This window comes from Phocoena sinus, chromosome 8, assembly GCF_008692025.1.
Source record: "Phocoena sinus isolate mPhoSin1 chromosome 8, mPhoSin1.pri, whole genome shotgun sequence".
Taxonomy (NCBI): domain Eukaryota; kingdom Metazoa; phylum Chordata; class Mammalia; order Artiodactyla; family Phocoenidae; genus Phocoena; species Phocoena sinus.
The window spans coordinates 98867220-98888050 of record NC_045770.1 but is presented as its reverse complement, the minus strand read 5'-3'; the positions used below and the strand labels follow the sequence as shown (position 1 = coordinate 98888050).

Genomic DNA, 20831 nt, shown 5'->3' with positions numbered 1-20831 from the left:
CTAGGACATGCGGGCTTCAGTAGTCGTGGCACGGGGGCTCAGTAGTTGTGGTGCACGGGCTTAGTTGCTCCACAGCATGTGGGATCTTCCAGGACCAGGGATCGAACCCATGTCCCCTGCGTTGGCAGGCAGATTCTTAACTGCTGTGCCACCAGGGAAGCCCTGTTACCTAATTGTTGATTGGGCACAGAAATATTTCACTTCCAGACACTTCCTGGTGAACCACTAACTCTAGGTTATCTTTCCCCCACATTAGTCATGTCTGCTCAAGACCCACAGCTTCATTTTTATGTCAGTCAAGAGTAAACACACATAGACATCTAATTCACACATTCCAAAGCTGAAGGAGAAAGACCATGAGACTGTTTGCTCCTTGGGATTTTATTAACCTCCCCAAAACCACCACTAAATTTCAGAAAACTAAGGAGGGTTTCAGAAGAGAAGAAGTCCAGCAGATGCCCCACCTGTATCTCAGAGCAGAGAAAACACTGGACTAGGGGCCAAGAGGCTAAGTATGGATTAATTGAGAAAAATCTATGGGAAGATGATTCTCAAAGTAATAAGTTTGCACTTGGAAGGGATTGTTATAAGGGCCCAGACACCAGCTTTATAATAGCACATACTGTGGAAAATACAGAGCCATGGATCTGAAAATTATTTATATAGCTCAGCAAAACTAATCCACTTAGATCCTCCGAGTCAGGGTTAAAGATATTTTAAAATAGTAAGATATAAAAGTTTGTACGATGTGCCTAAAATTGTGTAGCCTTTGTTCTCAGCTGGAAATATGCAACAAAGATTTCTAAAGGATCTGCCTTTATATTCTGTGCCCAGCAGTACACTGTCCACTAGGGACGCAGTGATGTATACATAGAGCTAAACAGACATTAGATGACAATGATCCTCCCTGTGCCACTAGAACAGAGCCAGCATCATCTGCTTGTGATAACTTGAAGAGGAAAAAGGAATAAAGGAACGAGGTACAAGATGCTTTGCCACTCCAAGTGTCAGGGTGGACTTGGGTCCTAAGGATGCTTAAGTGGTGAAAAAAAAAAAAAAAAGTAGTTTCTTCCACCAACACTCTGTGTTCAGGTAAAAAGTAGCTCAATCTAGAGATAAAAATAGACTATTCAAGAGGTCCCCTTTTTCCCAGAAACTTGTTTGGCGGAAAACTTTAATAGGTCATTTACTAGTTGAATTTAAACTTAGAAATACATAGGAAAGTATTCTCCAGCAAGCCCCACTGAAAATAGCAGAAAGGCAGAACCAGCATGGTGTCATGGAACCAGAATATTTTGAAGTTCTATCACAGTGAGGTCAAGTTCCAGCCAGCCATGTAAATTATCTGGACTTCAGCTGTTTCACCTCTAAGATGGACATGAATACTACCCAAGTCACAGGAGCGCTGTGAGGACGAAATGAGAAGGCCTGTGTTCTCAACAAACATTGGTTCTGTTGCATACAATGGAAGGTGTGAACTCCTCCCTCCCCCGAATTACACATGGCTTTCATGATCCCTCACTTTAAAACATTGTACTCCTATTATCCCATCTGACTCTCACATAACCCATTTTGAGGTGAGGAAAGTGGGGACTCAGAGAGATCAACAGACTTGTCCAAAGGTCACATAGCTAGAAAGAAAAGCAGCCACAACTGAGATCCAGAGCCCTTTCCACCGCACCACCCAGTCCCTCAGCTTGGGGGTTATAGTGACACAGATGTCCTGCCTGAAGACGGGAGGTGGAGGCGTGGGGAGATCTGAAAAGGTGAGATCTCGAGATCCTCCTCACTTTGTGATCCTACAAGAAGCTTCCAGAATGGCATATAAATTCTGTCCAAACACTGACCTCAAATCTTTTACCCTTCTCCTTCACCAATGCCTGCTCACTCGGCCTCATCTGCTCACTGGACAGAGTGTGCGGTAGAACCCTGCAACTTGAAGGTGTTTCTAAAGGTCACGGTTCTGCCCTTTTGCCTTCAGGCAGATGAAGTAGAGATGGGGAAAAAAGGCCCCAAGATGAGGAGGGTCTTGCCCAGAAGCAAACACCAATGCAAAATGTTGGGAGTGACGGATCTCCTCCAGCCTGACAAGACACGCTTTCTACTGCTCAAGCTGCTTCACCTTTTTGGAGTCTTAGCACAGCTTTTCTGTTGCCCAGAAGTACTCAAGCCCTCTGCCTCTCAGAGAGTGGTGAGAACAGGTGAACGGTGCCCGCCCCCTTAAAGGGATTGGGAGGGGAGAGGAGTTCTGGTGATGGGGATACCTGGACAGAACCAGCCTTACAAAGCGTGAGGTCTCTTTAGCTCTGGATGGGTTTTTTTTTTTGGTTTTTTTGTTTGTTTCTTGCGGTACGCGGGCCTCTCACTGTCGCGGCCTCCCGTCGTGGAGCACAGGCTCCAGACGCGCAGGCTCAGCGGCCATGGCTCACGGGCCCAGCCGCTCCGCGGCATGTGGGATCTTCCCGGACCTGGGCACGAACCCGTGTCCCCTGCATCGGCAGGCAGACTCTCAACCACTGCGCCACCAAGGAAGCCCTGGATGGGGTTTTTACACCTCCTAACATCCTTAGAGCTTCTCCCAAAGTCAGTGCCCAGCTGACCAGTCCTAAAAGAAAGACCTCAGTTCTCTATGCTTTCGTGGGGCTTAGTGAGCACTCATAGAAAGTAGTTTCACGATCTCTCAACTGCAGGAATCTGAGATTTACCTCCCACCCACAGCAGAAATCCTGTCTAGGGCATCTCTGATGGCTGGCCTTTGAGCTAATGGTGACCCTTTCTGACCAATCTTTATGGAGCTGGAACAATTCCAATGATGGGGAAATTATTCTCCCACAAAGGAGCTCATTCTGTTTTAGAGCCTACCTGCAGTTTCCAACTCTCTCTGTAATGTCGATACCATCACATTGCAAACACCTGCCAGAATTTTACAAATTTCTTAGAGATTCAACAAGAGTTGCTTCTTGCTCTTTCCCTTTTCTCAGTGTAAGCCCTTACTTGAAATAGCCTCCATAGTCTTCCATATAGTCTCACCTACCTTGTCTCTTCTGATCCTAAAAACAGTCACCTGAAGCAGGTACGCGATGCATGTTCAGTGCCATGGTATAAATGAGGGAACTGAGACCCCAAGATGCTAAGTGCCTTGCATCACCGCAAGAGGAAGCAAAACTAATAACTCCCGGTACATCGTGCTCCCTCACAAACCACACTAGCTTTGACCCTACTCTCTAAAGAAAAAAAAAGAGATAAACCCTTTTTAGATGAGAGGAAACCAACGTTCAGCTTGTCAAGTACTTTTCGAATCTGGACTGTGGTTCATTTTCTGTCTGATCTAACTTGGCCACACCTACCTTCAGCAGAGCCAAGAGGTCCGTCCCTGGAGGACTAGGCTGGATGGGAGTACATGTGATGTCCAAATGGGGCTTTGGGGCATGAGAGGAATAAACAGCTTCAGCACCTGCGGCTCATAAGCTCCAACATCCACAGCAGCACCCGTTCATAGGTGCCTGGATCTCTGTCCTAGGCTGGGTGCTCCGTGAAGGCAATTAGAAAACCGGGGCAGGGGGATTAGCCACTGACTGAGGTGCTCTAATCAGCCCCTAAGCTTCTAATCAGTCTTCTCTGAGTCCCAGAAGAGAGAAACCTTCGGAAAAGGGCCCCTGCAAAGTTAGCTTTCTCAGTTTCTTCCCACTCAAACTTTGTCCTGTCTGGCAGCTCCAACCATAATTGAATCTCATTTGGGGGATGGGAGTAGATAGTTCTATGTTCTTCTCTCTGAAAAGTTGTCAACCACCCAAGGAGATCCCTTCTGAACAATCTCATTTATGGGACACAAGTGAAGTCAGTGATTGTGTGAAGCCTTGGCAGCCTGCTTACTCATTTACTCAGCTAATATTGATAATCTACGTGTAAAGTACTTAGGGAGTACCTAGCATACCATATTAGTTTTATCCAAGTTTAACCCATTGACTCTTCACAACAATCCCATGAGGTAGATAGTATTATTATTCTATTCTACCAGTGAGGAAACTGAGGCCCAGAGAGGTGAAATAACCACCCATGGTCACACAGGTAGTAAGGGGAAAAGCTGAGTTTGGAACCAGGGAAGCCTGGCATGACATCCCCAGACACCTTGCTCTTAACCACCATCCTGTACTTCTTGATGTCAGTTAGCTGATTATAAATACCGCTATTTAGGGTAGAAAATTTGGACAGTGTCCAAAAACCATAAATGAAGACATTTAAACCACTATAATCATACCACTCCAATAAGTGCTGTTAACAGTTGGAGGGAAACGCACTAGACCATAGTTATTTGGCACATAAACTCTGGCAGTAGACTGTGCGGGTCTGAACCTCCTTCTCTACCTTTGGAATTTAAGTAAGTTATGTCACTTCTCTAAACCCACCTCCTGAGATGGACATGGAGGTTAAAGAAGATACATATGAAACACACAGAACAGGGTCTGGTACTATTAATATCCTTCCTACAGACATTTATACACATTTTTTAAAAATCAGGATTGAAGTTCATACACTATTTTTATACTGTTCCACTGGGGTGAGTTAAGAAGAGAAATGTAGCTATTGTAAGTTACTCAAGTGGGAGGAAACTATTCCACTGGAAAGCCCTGGAAAATGGTGAGACCTCTTGCGGGACAGCTCATGGTGTTGGGCCATCAAACACTATACACCCTAAAAGCCTAGGTGACCACAAGAAAAGAAAAACTAACTCCCAAACTCGTCACCAAGTTGGTGAGATTGCCCTCATCTGTTATACCACCTGTACTTGAACGATCACAAGGGTAGTCATGATAACCCGAATTCAAAAGCCATCCCCCAGTTTTCTGGAATACAGGAATCCTCAAAACTCTTTGGTAAAGGAAAGACCCTACAGGGAAAAATATATATATATTTTTAATTATATATATATTTCTGAGATTTAATATTCTTCTAATCTTGATAGAAACGTAAAGGAAACAGATTTACATAATTTTGAAAACATTAATAAGGATTCGTGGTATTTCTCATTGTTACACACAGGACACACCCTTATAACTCTAAGCCTATAGGAGACCTCTCTTCCAGTCATTCAGTCCCTTCGTTAGACCTTTAGTTTTCCCTTCCATTGTTTTATTGATCACTGCTCATGTAGAGAAAGGCTATCTATTTTTTTAACTTTTTAAATTATTTTTTATTGAAGTATAGTTGATTTACAATGATTCAGGTATACAACAAAATAATGTAGCTATACGTATATATGTACTTTTTTTTTCAGCTTCTTCTTCATCATAGGTTTTTACAAGATATTGAATATAGTTCCCTGTGCTCTACGGTAGGTCCTTGTTGTTTATCTATTTTATACACGGTAGTGTGTATCTGTTAATCCTGAATTCCCAATTTACCCCTCCCCACTCCTTTCCCCTTTGGTAACCATAAGTTTGTCTTCTATGTCCGTGAGTCCATTTCTGTTTTGTAAATAAGTTCATTTGTATCACATTTTAGATTCCATGTATAAGTGATATCATACGATATTTGTCGAGATAGTTATTTATGTAGGTCCTTTTACCTTGAATACTGGACTTTCAATATAAATAAAATTTTCTGTGCATACTTTTAAAAACCGATGTATGGGATTCCTTATCCTCACATGTGATGGAGAAAATGCATGTTGCAAACACTTAGCATTTTATCCTGAGCATTCCCCACCTCGGTGGTCACATGAGGTCACATTTACATTCGTACTCCACCTCATCTCAATGTTTCCTAGAACCACTGCCCATTCCACAGAGTTGCCCTAGTGTTGAGTCACCATTTTGCCCTTCTAGCCTGCTCCAGGGTTAATGAGGCAGCCCCACAGTAAATGGGCTTCTACCCCAAAGTGCTAAACTCTCAAATCACTCCCCGCCTCTGCCACCATCCACCAGCACAGTGGATGGAAATGAGCTCTTCATCTGCTACTTTGTCCATCTGACAGTAACACCCACCACAAATGATGTGGTCCTGCCTGCCGGGAAGACGTGGCCTTCAGTCCCTTACGGTGGGTTCCTCACAGGTTCACCCCAACCCAGGCCAACTGAGATATTTTATATCCCTGAGCCTCTGTGGAGATCTAAGTTTGAATGCCTTATCTCAGGGGAAATTCCTCAGCATCCTTGTCAACTCCACCCACGCGACATCCAAGAACGAAGAGCAAGTGTGTGCGCTGGGAGATGCTTACATTTGAACCCCAGCTCCTCACATCCAAAATATCCTATTACACCTAAATAATTTGGGTCAATTTGATATTTTCCATTTTTTATTATGAAATAACAGTAGTATGATCATACATTTCTACAGATGGTAATGATTATTTCCTTGGGATAAATTTTTAGAAGCAGAACAGTGGGGGGAAGGGCATTCTCATTTTTAAGGGTCTTCGTACATGCTTCTGATGTTAAACGTTTTTCCTGTGTTATTTAGCCACTTTATTTCTTTTTTGTAAATTTAGCATTCATATTCTTTGCCTTGTTTTTCTAATGAGGTGTTTGACTTTTCTGAGTGAACTATAGAAACATTAAGGATATCTCCTTTCATTTGTTTGAGAAATATTTATTGTGTTCCATTGTGTTCCTATTATATGCCGGGAACTGGGCACTAAAGATATGATAATGAACCAAACAGATGAAATATCTGCCCTCATGGAGTTTACATTCTAATAGGTAGAGACAGAGAAAATAGTGTTATAAAGAAATAGAGTAGGGTGACGTGATAGTAAATGTCTGGTGTGGTGACAGAGAAAGGGGACTCCTGGAAGTCAGAAAAGGCCTCTCTGACGTGGCGTTTACACTGAGATCTGCATGAAAAAAAGACACAAGAGCATCTTCTTATGTGAAAAACATTCCAGACAGCAGGAACCACAAGTGCAAAGGCCCTGAGGCAGGAATAAGCTGGGCTCTCAAGGAACAGTTAGAAAGGCAGCAGAAGGGCTCCTATTGTCAGCTAAGGCTGGGGGAGGCTGTAGGTGTCCTGGCTGCCAAGCGGCAGACCCTCTGGCCTTGCAAGATGATACCATGCAAGTGGTAGCCATTAAACTTTGACCCCTGCCAAAGCCCACCTCTCCCATCAAGTGCAATTTGAGTAAGCCCTCCAGGCGGGAAGTGAGCTGGGAGAAAATCCCTGGGCACCCAGGGTCATCCCCCGTGGGGGGTTTTTCCAAGACCTCCATTTCTGGAGCAGCTAGATCCCACATGCTCCTTCTTGTACATGGCACTCACACCACTGGACATCAAAAATGAAAAGTTTTGTGGGCTGCTCAGATACCAAAGAATATCCTTGGATAACCTTTATAATTTTATTTAAGGTTAATTCGAGTGTGCAGAAAACACCCACCCATCCCACTCCTATGCTCTTTGGACATGTCAGGAAAAAGAATAAAAGGTCTGAAGACAGACTAATCCCAGACAATTCTGATCCCTGTGCTGGTTACTATCTTTTTGCCTCTCCAGGTCCATCCATCCTCAGCATTCTCTATCTTTCCTTGTCCTGATCTGTCCAGGCAAGGCTGACTTTTCCCCACTAAAAAAAAAAAGAAAAAAGAAAGGCAATAGGAGATGAAGAATGGAGGTATGTATGGGACAGATCACACGTGGTCTCATAAGCTAGAATAAGAAATAAAACTTTTTTCCTAAGTGCAATGGGAAGCCAATGAAGGGTTTTTAAAAGGGAAGTTATAGAATCTGATGTCATTTTTAAACAATTTCTCCAGATTCTGTGAAGAATATGGATTATAAGGAGGCAAGAACAGGTGATATGTATATAATGGAATATTATTCAGCCATGAGAAGGAAGGAAGAAAATTCTGCCATTTGCAACAGCATGGATGGACCTTAAGGGCATTAGGCTAAGTTAAATAAGTCAGAGAAAGACACATACTGTATGATATCACTTATATGTGGGCTCTACAAAATCCTTATCCTCTGTTCTCTTCCACTGGCCTATGTGACTATTTTTATGCCGGTACCATACTGTTTTGCTATGCGTGTTGGCTGCTAATGACTGATAACTACTGCCTTCTATGGGGTATTGCCCTCAGCCAAGAGATCCACTTGTCCCAGAAATGCCTAGGGGGTCCCATCCCCACCTCTTGGGGGAAGCCCTCAGTCAGTAGATAATTGATATGGCCTGCAAAAGGCCAAATCCCTTGCCTAGAGGCAGAACTGAGCCCACAGTATAATTCATTCTCCAGAGGTCCCCTAAGGATCAGGCCAAAGCAACACTCCAACTGAAACTACATCTTTGCTCAGCTATTTTCTGTTTCTTTCACTCCCTTACAGGTTTCTTCTATAATCACTCCCTCAGTGAAACACTGGCCCCAAAATCCTTGTCTCAGGTCTTTAAGGAACCCAACTTAAGACACATCTCTTCCCAAAATTCCAAACAAAAGTTCTAGGCTTAATATTAATAACAACAACAACAATAATAATTGTGGGGCTTCCCTGGTGGCGCAGTGGTTGAGAGTCCGCCTGCCGATGCAGGGGACACAGGTTCGTGCCCCGGTCCGGGAAGATCCCACATGCTGCGGAGCGGCTGGGCCCATGAGCCATGGCCGCTGAGCCTGCGCGTCCGGAGCCTGTGCTCCGCAACGGGAGAGGCCACAAGAGTGAGAGGCCCACGTACCGCAAAAAATAATAATAATAATAAAAAATAATAATAATAATTGTGTAATACATCAAAGCTCTCCAGATCCTCCCAATATGTCACAAAGGGAAAAAAGTAATAATTACTCTACAATCACTCATTTCACAAGTTCCCCAGGGGACGTTTAATGGGATATTATCATGGCTGGCTTATTTCCCTCTTTTTTCTCTACTTTGTCCCAGCTGTCACTCTACCCTCTCTGCCACTCCAGAAAACATTCCCGATACAGTGTACATACTCTTACCGCACAGTTATTTCAATAAGTATTTAATTACAGGAAAAGATCATAAATATTATCTGAAGTGCACTGGAAAATAGAATTCCCCGTGCTGCCAGAGGTCCTGATCTGTGGCTGCTTTCCCTCTTCGTAATATTTTCTTGCATCATCTGGCATCTGCAATTGCAAAAGTCACCCTGGCTGGGCTGAATGCTTGCTAATTAGCGAAGGATTTTATTCCAGCCATGTTACTTTGGAGTGACGGGGCACATGGCGTCTCCAAAACTCTCCCGCTGGAAGAGCTCTGATCCTACATTAACGAGTGGATGAAAGCCTACAGGGCAGAGGAGTGATTCTACTGATGCAGGACACAAGTTATTAGGAAGAAGTAAGATGGGGTCTCCAGAAACCTGTCATCTAGCTGGAGAGATGAGACTTACCACCAAGGAACAGTCATAAACAATGTAAGACAAGCAGAATTAAGTGCCAGATTGTGTGGGTCTAACAAAGGCAGTGTGGGTTTCAGAGAACCAGGGAAGAGATGAGAGCTGGAATAACCAGAGAAAGCTGCCCATAGAAACTCTGGAAATGGATCTTTAAGGAAAGCGGTATACTCATGATAGAGATTCAAACGAAGCATGTTTAGACTGCCCTAGCCTCATTCCCTCCTGAATCAGTAAACAACCCTCCTAATGAAATTCTGAGCAGACAATGCAGCTAGGTTTCAGCCCCTGAGCTGAGAGTTGACCTCAGGTTTAAGGATGGACGCAGTGTAGAAAAGCTCGCCAGCAGTCCTCAGAGCTGAGTTCCAGTCCTGACACCACCCCTAACTGGGACAGCAGGACATTGAGGGCCAGTGGCAAAGAGGAACCAAATTCATTCCTTATAGAAACTGCAAATGAGCTTTGGAGCTAACAAGACTCAGGAGTTGCCATGAAGTCCCACAAGATTTGTTTTTATCCTCTCTGATGCGTGGAGACAGATAATGAGCCCCTTCCGTAGTCTGTTCTCGCTGACAAGGCTGCCTTTTCCAGGGAGCCCTGGGGGCTGTCCCAGGTTGCTGATTCGTGATTCAGGAACAACCTTTGTGCTTACTGTGTCCCTCCCACAAAACCGTCCCCAGAAGTATTTTTAAAACCCCACTGGTTCGCTTAACAAGAAGAAACCAAAAATCTGTCAGCTACATACATCTACTTGAGTAATCTGAGCTGCTTTCTACAAAATGCTTAAATGACCTTCAATTAGTTTGATTCCAAACCTAAGATGAACCCAATTAGATTATTCCACCAGGTAAGTAGGATGTAATTGTTACCTTGACAACATTGATAGGGTACCAGCTCTGAAGTAAGGGCCACACAAACTGGGAAAGATGCAACTGGACAGAGATTCTGACCATTGTCATCAAAACTTCCCCCCTGTTGGGACCATGTCCAGTCTGAGATTTCAGCTCTTATATGAAATACACAAGTCAGTCTGGGTCTTTTTTTTTTTTTGGAAAACTACAGCTGCCGTCTATTCAGGCTTATGTGTGTGTCACTAGGTAAATTTTAGAAAATATGAGTCGTTTTATGAGGCAGGGGTGGGGTACTGTACTGCATAGCTTAGACCAGAGAATTCACTGTAAATTACTGTACTTCCTATAATTATGCTGTAGGTGGGATTAATCATACGTACTGGAGCTTTGGCTTTGCGACCTCAGTTAGAATCTGGGCTTTTCATTGACTAGTCATGTGACCTTGAACAAGTTACTTGACTATTCAGAGTCTTAGTGCCTTCCAGGACAAAATAATACCTCTATCACAGGGTCATTGTGAGGATTACACGAGATAATGTGTGTAGGATGTTTAACATCCTGGCTGACACATAGTAGATGCTCAATGAACGGCCACCAGTATTAGGAAGGACACACAGCACAGTGGTTCAGCACCCCAACACTGGGATCAGGGAGGCCAGGGTTGACATCTAAACATCTTTTCTCTCTAGCCTGAAACCTCAAGCAAAATACTTAATATTTCTAAGCCTCAGTTTCCTCAACCATAAAAGAAAGAAAAATATTCCTCTCTCATACTGTTATTGTCAGCTTTAAATGAAAGAAAGCCTTTACAGTGCTTAGTACACTACCCGACTCAGGGCAAGAGCTCTCTAAATGCTGACAATAATGTTTTGAGATACCAAATCCCATAAGGTGAGGAGGGTTAAATTTGTTAATCTCCTTCGTTGTCCCCAAGGGACTCAACCCTTGGAAGAAAGAGAAGGAAGAGTTTGGGAGAAGATTCCAAGTTAAAGTAAGCACATCTCTTCTCTGAAGTGTTGCTCCAGGCTAAGACTGTCTCTCTTTCCCTATCCCCTCCAGAGACTGCATATTCTTCTACATTACATATTATAACCAAAACATATTACAAGTAATAAGGTCAACTCATAAGTGTCCCTAAGACTTTTTAAAATGTCAACTGGCCACAAACCTTTGTTTTCCCACTTATGAGCTGTTGGGTTCAGGGAATCTATAGCTGTCCTCTACTCTGGACCCAATCTAAGCTGCTGGTACCCCCAAGCCCCTTCTTAAATAACATCTTCAAAACTGGGTGTCAACAGCCTGGTCTTGAAAAGTTTCCTTCTGGGAAATATTCTGGAAGTTGCTTTTCTGGAAAATAAGCAAACTCTATCACATTAGGTAAAAACCCATTCTAAGTTTTCAAAAATTATTATTATGTTCCCTTTTTTTTTTTTTTTTTTTTTTTTTTTCGGTACGTGGGCCTCTCACTATTGTGGCCTCTCCCGTTGCGGAGCACAGGCTCCGGACGCGCAGGTTCAGTGGCCATGGCTCACGGGCCCGGCCGCTCCGCGGCATGTGGGATCTTCCCAGACGGGGGCACGAACCCGTGTCCCCTGCATCGGTAGGCGGACTCTCAACCACTGCGCCACCAGGGAAGCCCCAATTATTTTCTCATTTTATTATTGAGAAAGTTGAGATTCTAACTGGGTAAGCAATTTTCCCAAGAACGTACCAAAGGAGGGATATGGGCCAACTAAGTCTGTTGAGACTTGGGTCTGAAGAAATGGTAATTCTGCTCCCCTATGAAGAGAGCACAATGGGGCAGAAAGAGCACCACATTTAGAGTTAGAAAGTCCCAGATCGAAATGTTGATTTTCTTTCTTCCTAGGTGTGTGGCAAGTTGGGCAACCTCCTTAACATCTCTGAGCCTCCTTTTACTCTTCCATCAAATAGTCATGGCTATACCCAACTTAAAGGGCTGCCGGAAGGATTAGGGCTAAATTATGAGTTGGGTATTGCCTGTGGCACAAACCCTGTGTGACTGCATTTGTACCCAGATGATCTGCCACCTAATCTCTGGTCGTGTGCATCGAACAATCTTGTCCCTAAATCAGAGGGAACCCTGGGATCTCACCATGGGATGGATCGAAAACGGACTATGACAATTTCAGAATTAGAGGTTGAGAAAGATATTGAAATTAACCAAGTTTACTCACAACTTGAAAGTAGGAAGGATCTGATTATCTAAAGAACTGCAGGTAGATTTCTTTGATTCCATAAATCATAAATGTGTAGTTAAATGTAGGAAGGCGGCAAAACAAATTCATAGCAAAAGAGCAGAGAATTTGCCATCAAACCAATATTGTTCAGAACACACATCTTCCACTTATTAAACTGGGTGACCTTAGACAAATTAATCTCCCAGAAGTTCAAACTCCTCATTAGTGAAAAATAAGATAACAGCCCTTGAAGGACTATTTCCAGGATTAAACAAGATAATATATGCAAAGCTCCAAAGTTTTTAGTGGAAAGGGTAAGTAAGTGGGCTGTAAGCACACAAGAAAACCATAATAAAATCAGAAATAACAAACTAGATTTACCTACATAACATGGATAAATCACAAAGATGTGCTATATGTGGGAAAAGACACAAAAAAGATCATGCATATAAAATTTAAAACACACTAAAATCACTATATTTTTTTAAAGACACACATATTTTTGGAACTTCGCTGCTGGAGCAGTGGTTGAGACTCTGAGCTCCCAATGCAGGGGGCCCAGGTTCGATCACTGGTCAGGGAACTAAATCTCACATGCATGCCACAACTAAAGAGTTCGCATGCCACAACTAAGGAGCCAGCGAGCCGCAACCAAGGAACCCACCTGCCACAACTAAGACCCGGCACAACCAAATAACTAAATAAAATAAATATTAAAAAAATAAAGATACACATATTTCTAAATAAATATAAAAGGAATAAACATGGGATGATATATATTTCACATATACTAAAGTAGATCCCTATGAGGGGTTGGGGAAGGATTGAGGATGGAGGGATAGGAGGGAAAATAATATGAAGAAAGACCTTGGCCTGTTCAATAATGATGGTTTATCAGGAACTGGGGAATATGGTTAATATGTCCCAGTTCCTGATTCAAGGAACTGGGAAATATTCAAGATTTCCTTGAATCTTTGGATTCAAGATTCCATGATATGTTTAAGTATCTATCAATCACTTGAAATCGTGCCTGCATATTTAATATACTCAGTAATTAGTAGCTAGAGTATACACGTTACATAGTACAGATGTTAGGAAAATTCTTTCAAGAGCCTCATTTAGCCCATACACCTAGACATACAAATCATGGACTGTGAGAGCAAAAGAACTTTAATGATCATATAATCTAGCCCTACCATTTTTCAGGACAGAAAGTAAAGCCCAAGGAGGGAAAGTGAACTTCTGAAGGTTATTCAGCTAGTCAGTGTTTGTCCTAGAGACGGTAGCCATGGATCTTGACCATACCAAAAGGGCCTTCCAAAGAGCACAACTCATCCCCAGGCCAGGCTGCTGGAGTGGGGTAGAGGGAACAGCTCAAGGAGGCTATGTTTTACATGATATGTCAGTGTCTCCCTCCCACTAGTGACCACTGATGAGAGCTAGAGGAAAGATGAAAGTGGTAAAGATTAAAATGGAGAAAAAGACTTTCAGTTTTTTTATTGATGCGGAGATGTAATTGACATATAACAGTGTGTAAGTTTAAGTTGTACAATGTGTTGGTTTGATACACATATATTGCAATATGATTGCCACCATAGCATAAGCTAACACCTCTCTCATGTCCCATAACTATCATGTCTTCTTTGTGGTGAGAACAATCAAGTCTCTCAGCAACTTTGACGTTTACAGCACAGTATTTCAACTATAATCACCGTGCTGTGGCCTAGATCTCCAGAACTTATTTATCTACTAGTTGCTAGGTTGTACCCTTAAACATCTTTTAATACCAACTGACTAAGCATTTTTGACCACACGCTGAATTAGATAATAAGAAAAATATATATCAATGGGTAATATGAGAGAATAGTTCACATAAAGAGCAGAGTTGTCATCTTCCAGCATCTGAAACGCTTTCCTGAGAAAAAGGGATTAGAACAGCTGTGTCTGGAAGAGGCGAAACTAAAGTCAATGCATAGAATATAAAGAGAAAGAACCCAGATACAAAAAGAGGCTTAACAGGTAGAACTGTCCACAGATAGAAGCTCACAAGGCAACCGTACAAACACGTGGAGGGTGTGCCGCAGAGATCCAAGATCCAGTGGGGATTAGAGCAGATGCTGCCTAGATTATTTCCAAATCTCGGAGTCTATGTGTCTCTTATCTTCACAGGAATTTCCAAATATAAACCAGAGTTAATTTGAATTAGAAACACCAGCTCATGGCTCAGCTTCCAAAAAATGCAGGATGCCGGAGAAGAATCAGCCGGGTGTAAGATTTCTCAGAAACAATCTCTGTACATTTGCCCAGAAATAGAAACCTAACTTCTACCAGAGAGAAAACATCAGTCTTTCAATTCTGGGATTTTTTTTTTTTTCATTTCATTCTCAGCCTCAGATCAACAGTCTGTGTGGAATCCATGGCCAAGAATAATTTCACCATAGTAACTGAGTTCATCCTTATGGGCTTTTACTGGCTACCTTAAGCTGGAGATTCCCCTCTTCCTGGTGTTTCTGAGTTTCTATCTAGTCACCCTTCTGGGGAATCTAGGGATGATGATTCTGATCCCAGAGGATGTCCAACTCCACACCCAACGTACTTCCTTCTGAGTCACCTCTCCCTGCTAGACATCTGCTACACCTCGGCCAGCACCCCTCAGGTCCTGGCCACACTCGCCACAGGCAGGACAGTCATCTTCCATGGCCAGTGTGCTTCCCAGTTCTTTTTCTTCACCATTTGTGCAGGCACAGGGTGGTCCCTGCTGGCTGTGATGGCCTGTGACCGCGATGTGGCTATTAGCAACCCACTGCTCTACACTGCTGGAGTCTAGTGCTGGGAGCCTAAGTCTATGGGGTAGCGGGGTCCATCCTGCGTACCACGTGTACTTTCACCCGCTCCTTCTGTGAAAACAGTCAGATCAACTTCTTCCGAAGCTTGCCTGCAGTGACACAACAAACACTGAGACTGTCGTTGTCTTCTTTGGCAACTTTGTGATTTTGGCCAGTGCCTTGGTCATCCTGATTTCCTACCTGCTTAGCATCAAGACCATTTTGAGGGTGAACTCTTCAGGTGGCAGGGTTAAGACTTTCTCCACATGCTCCTCCCACCTCACTGCTGTGGCCGTTTTCTTTAGGACCCTCATCTTCATGTATCTGCAGAGTGGTTCAGGCAAATCCCTTGAGGAAGACAAGGTAGTGTCTGTCTTCTACAGTGTGGTCATCCCCATGCTGAGTCCTGTGATATACAGCCTGAGAAATAAGGATGTGAAAGCGGCCTTCAGAAAGGTCAATGGTAGATTCCAAGTGTCACAGAGTGTGTAGATCTGGGTGTAAGGACCTCTCATCTTGGTCCATTTTTTTCCCGTATTAATATATCCTAATAGGCACCAGCAGTATATGCAACCGGTACCCACAAACAAAAAGAAGGTAGAGAGGTACCACAGGCACACAAGAAAAACTGCAAATCTACAGCAACATGGTTGGAACTAGAGATCATCATACAAAGTGAGGTTAGTCAGAAAGAGAAAGACAAATACCATATGATATCACTTATATGTGGAATGTAAAATATGACACACATGAACTTATCTACGAAAGAGAAACAGACTCACAGACATAGAGAGCAGACTTGTGGTGGCCAAGGGTGAGGAAGGGTGGGGGAGGGATGGAGTGGGAGTCTGGGGTTGGTAGATGCAAACTATTGTATATAGGATGGATAAACAACAAGGTCCTACTGTGTAGCACAGGGAACTATATTTAATATCCTGTGATAAACCATAATGGAAAAGAACACGAAAAAAGAATGTATATTGATGTATAAGTGAATCACTTTGCTGTACAGCAGAAATTAACACTACTTTGTAAATCAACTATACTTCAGTAAAAGATCTTTTTAAAAACTTTTAACTGCAAATGTGATAGCATTTATTTCCAGCAATTCAGATATACTTTCTTCCCCCTCTCCCACCTCCAGTCCATTCCTAAGAACCCAGAAGTCTCATAAATGCTCACTGACATCATCATTTACAGAATCTCAGAGCCCCCAGAGGTCTTCAGTTAATCTCAATCCAGCCCAATACTCTTTGCATGCTTGGCTTTCCCATCCTTTCTCTCTCAGTTTTGCTCCCATCAATACTGCCTTTTTTTCTGGGACAAGGATTATATCAGGAGATCCCTGTGGATAAAACTAAATAGTCTTTTTTTTTTTTTTTTTTTTAAATGCGTGAGTGACTGGTCACCTCAGTAAGGGAGGAGTGTTGTGTAAGACAAAACTGAGTCTCTCAATGGCCAAGGGAAGGGAGTGTTTAAGAAATGAGCCTTCTGGCTTCCCTGGTGGCTCAGTGGTTGAGAGTCCGCCTGCCGATGCAGGGGACACGGGTTCGTGCCCCGGTCCGGGAGGATCCCACATGCCGCGGAGTGGCTGGGCCCGTGAGCCATGGCCGCTGAGCCTGCGCGTCCGGAGCCTGTGCTCCAACAACGGGAGAGGCCACAACAGTGAGAGGCCCTCGTATCACAAAAAAAAAAAAAAAAAAAAAAAAAAAAAAAAAAAAAAAATGAGCCTTTATCTTCACCATTCTAGACATTCCAGTCGCCCCTTGGAGAGCTCACTCCAGAACAATGAAATTTGCAAATTCCAAATTTGCAAATTGCCTTCCCACTTAATCACTTAATCAGGTTTTGTTATTCCTGCTTTGTTGTTACTCTGATATCTTCAAGGTGAATTAAGCCTTTGGGGATGTTTCCTCAAGGACTAATTCCTTAGTTTCTGAAGGATATGGTGCATTGCCTCTCCTCTCCACTCGCATAGCCTGCCTCATGAACTATTTTCTCCTACCAAGCATCCTATTTCCAGGAATGGCAAAGTCAGAGAGCAAAGGTAGGTATAAGGCAGGTATAAGGAAAGCCCTGAAGCACATATTATCTTCTCTGGCAAAGATGTGGTAAGAGGGGAAAGTAACTGAAACTCCTGCACAAGGCTGCAGAACCCTTCAGGGCAGAGTCTGTTTTCTTTGTTGCTGAACTCGTCTCCAAGTCCAGAGTTCGGACCAGAGGAGTTCTCAGTAATTGTTTTTGAACACATTTTTATGGCACATGCATGGTCTCATTTGAGCCTCACGGAAGCGGCAAATAGCGAAGGCATGGTTAGGTAGAAGATCCCACCTTGCAATTCAGAAAACACTTTCTCATAGTCTCTTTGGGCCTTTGCTCAAAGTCCCTTTGTTCAGAGTTTACAGCCGCATAGGCAAGGAATGTCAGGCTTGTATCTGAATCCCAATTCTACCACCAATTCACTGTGAAACCTAGGGTAAATGGTTTAATTTCTCAGATCCTAAATTTCCTCGTCTAAAACAAATGTAACAACTCCTAATTTAAGAGTGTATGGTAAAAATTAAATAAGGTGATGACTGAGAAATCTACCACCAATTAACTGCTCAATATATATTTTTCTCTTCCCTTCCCTTTCCCTCACTTTCCGATATCAACCCTGGGCCTTGCCACAATTCCATGGCCGTGAACAAATAGTAAGGAGATCATGAACAAATGATAGGGCAAGAGAATGAATTCGGGAAGGTGAATATAAATCCTTTTCACCCAAGAAATATAATCAATATGGGTGTTTAACTTGGGGGATGGAAGGGGAGAGTGCATTTGTTTACATCCCACATAGTCAAGGGTAGCCAAATGATGTCTTTTTCACGGAATGTCTTGTTGTGTGCCCAATGAACCCCTCTAACCAATCTTGAATTTATGAGAAGTTGATCCTCCATGCCCTTCTATATGGGAACAACCATTTTATTAAGATGGCCCTTCACCCTACCTACAGCTGATTTGTTCAGAAGTGAGCACCTGACCCACGTTAGGTTTAATAAAAATTTTTCCATGGGCGTTATGAAGTTCAACACGTAAAAGAGATTTAGCATAGGAGACCCGATTGTCCAAAGTAGAGAAGTCAAGAGAGGGGCAAAAATGAAGTCGTTATTCAAAGAGAATCTGCAACAAAAAAGACTAAGAGCTCTGACAGTTTCTATTTCCTACTTCCCGTTGTACTTCTAAAGCAGCCACAGTTATTTTCTTGCTTCCTTAAGGCACATTGGAATCCTACCATAAATTCCCCTTTGGGGACTAGTTCAAGCTTGGTCATCAGGGCCAAAGGATTCCACACTTATAGAACTCTAATGGAAAGGAGTTCTCCAGTATGTTACGGCAGATCTGTCTCCATTGACACTGATTATATCTACACTCTTTGAATAAAGAAAGGACTGGGTCTTATTATGAGACTCAGTAAATAAAGTAAATGAAGAGTGTGTCTATACTTCTATCATTTTCTCATTGCAGGAGAAACTTCCCCACTCATAGCTTAGGTAACCACTGTTCTAGCACTTGACCTTCCCCTTCAAGTGATCAGACTAGAATAAGCCCCTGACCCAGGTTTCATCAATGCGTGAACAGGGTAGAGAGCCATTAGATGCTCTAGAGCTGTAAGATTACTAAGCAGGAGCAATAAAAATATCTCCCCCTTGGGCTTCCCTGGTGGCGCAGTGGTTGAGAATCCACCTGCCTATGCAGGGGACACATGTTCGAGCCCTGGTCCGGGAAGATCCCACATGCCACAGAGCAACTAAGCCCCTGCACCACAACTACTGAGCCTGTGCTCTAGAGCCCGCGAGCCACAACTACTGAGCCCATGTGCCACAACTACTGAAGCCCACGCACCTAGAACCCATGTTCCGCAACAAGAGAAGCCACCGCAATAAATCCGCTCACCACAATGAAGAGTAGCCCCTACTCGCCACAACTAAAAAGAAAGTCTGTGCGCAGCAACGAGGACCCAACGCAGCCAAAAATTAATTTTTTTTTTTTTTAAAAATATCTCCCCCTTGAGGATTTAAACTGAACAGTATGGGAAAAGACTAAGTTAGCTGAGAAATGAGACTCACAAATGATGATAAGCTATGGAGAGAATGGCTGAGTCATGTTTACGGACAGACCAGAGAGGAAATGAGCAAATGTCAGACGCGGAGGAGGCAGCCATATAAACCAGTCCCTAGTGCTACACTAGATCTTTCCAAATCTTGAGTTATGTTCCAGACTGAGTTCTAGCACTCCCAATAGGTCCCCCCAAGAAACCCCTGTCTCCTTTTTGGAGCATAAAAGTCTTAACCATAGACCCATATTCTACTAGATAATCTGAATGGTCTCTTTTACAACCTAAAGAACCTAATAACTCATTGTTCTAGCTCCTAATAAAATATTATTATTATTATTAATACAGCTAAGAGTAACAGAGCACCTATTATATGTCAGACACTATTCTGAAAACTTTTAGATGTATTTAACAACTCTATGATGTCTTAGCAACCCTATGGTGTAGGTGCAATTATTATCCCCACGTAGGGATGGGGAAAATAAGACATAGAGAAGATAAGTTGTCCAGGGTCACAGAAGCAAGCCTCTTGATTTGAGCTCAGGGACTCAGGTTCCAGAAACTCTAGTCTTATCTACTCTCTTATATCACCTTTGAACACCATTTTATAAACAATTGTCCCTTCTCTGGTACAGAGTGACTTAAGGCAAAATGGCCCCTGAATCATTTTGCAGTACACCTGAAACTAAAACAACACTGTGAATCAACCGTACTCCAATATAAAATAAAAATTAAATTATAAATAAATAAATAAATTTCTCCCAACAACAACAAAAAAATAGCCTTATTCATTAGGCTCTTTCTCCAGGAACCATAAAAGATGGTTTTTCCTGCTTAGGAACTTGGGAGTCATGTGAAGGGACATTCAAAGGTCATAGGTAAGAGAAGACAAAATAAATAAAATAAAAGACCGATTTAACAAGGAGAGAACTTTACTCAGCCTCAATCCCTATACACTTGCCAGTTCTTGGCTAAGCAGCTGGATGGATAGAAGCTGGAAGAGATTGCATGTAATGGTTATTCAATAAAAATTTATTCAGAACGTACACGGACCCTATTCTCTGTGATGGCTAAGATAGGACCTGGGCCTTTAAGTCAGCATCAGCCATGGGGCTTGTCCCAGATAAGACAGCTCTATTGATGTCTGAGAGACTGAGAGCAACAATGATTCTCAGATCCACAATCCACCAAGCGGTGTCCAAGTTCCCTACATTCAACCCCTCTGAAATAAAAGGAATGAGAGATCCATGCCTGCTTCCCAGCATCCTCTGCAGACCTACAAAGGAGAAACTCTCTACACAAGCATTCTCCTCGCCCCCACCCCCAACCCATTATCAACCTACAAGACCCATTCATTTACTTTATTCATGTCTCTGCGGAAATGTTGCCTCATTTGGGAGAAACCTTTCTTGACCACCATAGCTAGAACAACAGCTCCCCTACTGCATGTCACTGTCTATCCCCCTACCCTGCTATTTTATTCTTCAAGACACAACAACGCCTGATATGTAACTGCATGTTTGTT

At 42.9% G+C, this 20831-nt stretch overlaps 1 pseudogene; it reads left to right on the top strand.

Moving 5' to 3' along the window:
* Window positions 1-14801: 14801 nt before the first annotated feature.
* Window positions 14802-15702, top strand: LOC116758205 (annotated as a pseudogene).
* Window positions 15703-20831: the final 5129 nt, after the last annotated feature.